We start from the raw sequence: 2091 nt of genomic DNA, 5'->3' as shown, positions 1-2091 counted from the left end.
GTGATGGGGGCTGTGGGGGCTGGTTAGAGTCTCTCTGGTGTAAAATGGACTGAAAGACCAGGACTGAATTCCGAGGACTGATTTCTGAGGGGACAGCTGCAGGAACCCAAGTGGAAAATGATGCTGGCTTGTACTCAGGTGCTGAGGGTAGAGAAGGAAAGATGTGGGTGGACCATGATTTATACGTGAGGGTAAGTTATCTGACTTGGGGATTGTTAGTGCAGAAGAGGGAGGACTCCAAATGCTTTGCCAGTGACTGTCTTGCTGAATGAGATGGCAGTGGTGCTATTCATGGAGCTCCGGGGGGACGTTTTGGGAGGAAAAGCCTGAGGGCGGTGCCCTGAGACAGCTGAGAGGGCCGGTGGCTGGGGCTTTGGGTTAAATGCCCGGCTGCAACCAGCGCTGTGTTAGCTAAAAACTGAGTCCCATGGTACATCTCTTCTTGAGGGACTGAATGTTGGAATTTACAAAATGTTGAAATTCTATTAAATGGTTAGTTTGGTAGAATTTTATATATACCTTTCCAAGCAATAGGGGAAAGCCATGAATTTGGTTCCTGAACCTAAGCCCTCAAAGCACCCTGCATGGAGGAGCACGACACGTATGTACACTTCCGGTGTGAACACGTTTGCAAATCACTGGCCCAGGTTTTGCACGGTGCCCGGACCACAGGGAGGTCAGGAAGGGAAAAACACCAACGGTGTTGATCACAGACGCTAACCCCTAACCAGACCCTGCCGTCCGCATGGTGCTGGGGCCGGTCCCACTGAGAGAAGAACAGCAAAATCATCAAACGGCAAATGGTGACACAGAAAATGAAAGCAAGCAAATCTACAAGGAAGATTAAAGAAGTGGCAGAAACATCTGAGTACTCAAAAATTTGATTTTAAAAGTAATCACTGATGGGAGGGATAAATTAAGTATTTGGGATTAACAGATACACATTATTATGTAGAGAATAGATAAGTGACAAGCACCTACTGTGTAACTATATAGGGAACTATATTTGACATCTTGTAATGACCTATGAGGAAAAAGAATCTGAAAAAGAATTTATATATATATATATATGTATATATATGTATGATGGAACCACTATAACAGAACCAATTTGCTGTACACCCGAAACATTGTAGATCAACTATACTTCAATTTAAAAAAAAAGCGACTACAGAAGAAGTAGATAAATTAGGAATTTGGGATTAACATCTACACATTACTGTACATAAAACAGATAACCTACAAGGACCTACTTTATAGGACAGGGAACTCTACTCAATATTCTGTGATAACCTATATGGGAAAAGCATCTGAAAAAGAGTGGATATATGTAGATGTATAACTGAATCACTTTGCTGTACACCTGAAACTAACACAACACTGTAAATCAACTATACTTCAACAAAAGAAAAGAAAAAAAAAAGTCATCACTGGTGCCAACAGTTAGGTAGAAATAACTAATTCTTCCCATTCTCCCACCATCTCTTGCACCCCAGAGGTCCTGGTTAGGGTGAAGGAAAGCTCCCTTTTCCGGACCTCCTCTTTCTGTCTCTGGCGTTCACCTATGATTCAGCCAAGAAAGAGTCAACAAAGGGAACCGGAGGGGCAGGAATGTGCTCCCGTCACCCCCGGGGAGCTCGGCCAAGGCAAACGGGAAGTAGCCTGCTTTTACCGCCCCGCGCACTTTCATTCCTCTTACCTGTGCTCGGAGCCCCAAGGGGAAAATGCAATTTGGTAGCGACCTGACAACCACATCCCTGGAGCCTTGGTCCAAAAAGGGTAAAAATCCAAACACTGCTCTGGGAAGGGAGGAGGGGAGGAGGCAGGGTGAGAGAGAACACCATTTCCACCCATGGTAAATTACGCCTGTGATTCCATTCAAGTTAATGTCCACCTAGAAAGTGGAAGTTAGGTTATCAAGATGGGGGCGCTTTAGCTTTCTCGTAAGGAAATCATGATTATATCTTGAAAGGTTAGTAATTACCAGTAAAATAGCAAAGAAGTGTTCCAAAGTTTTATTGAAAATATACCTTATTAAGGCCGAAGGTTGGTGCAGATAACCTTTGAGTTTGGCTGGTAGGATTGCAAGTT

At 43.9% G+C, this 2091-nt stretch overlaps 2 protein-coding genes across 5 annotated transcripts in view; one reads left to right on the top strand and one right to left on the bottom strand.

Annotated features, from left to right (window-relative positions):
• FAN1 (FANCD2 and FANCI associated nuclease 1) overlaps window positions 1-2091 on the top strand; it is a 260180-nt gene that overhangs the window by 100871 nt on the left and 157218 nt on the right. The window lies entirely within an intron of this gene.
• Window positions 1-2091, bottom strand: part of TRPM1 (transient receptor potential cation channel subfamily M member 1) — an 86815-nt gene that overhangs the window by 17820 nt on the left and 66904 nt on the right. The gene's annotated exons all lie outside the window — the stretch shown is intronic.

This window comes from Pseudorca crassidens, chromosome 1 (assembly GCF_039906515.1).
Source record: "Pseudorca crassidens isolate mPseCra1 chromosome 1, mPseCra1.hap1, whole genome shotgun sequence".
NCBI lineage: Eukaryota > Metazoa > Chordata > Mammalia > Artiodactyla > Delphinidae > Pseudorca > Pseudorca crassidens.
Note: the sequence above shows the minus strand (reverse complement) of the source record. Positions and strands in the feature narration are given on the sequence as shown.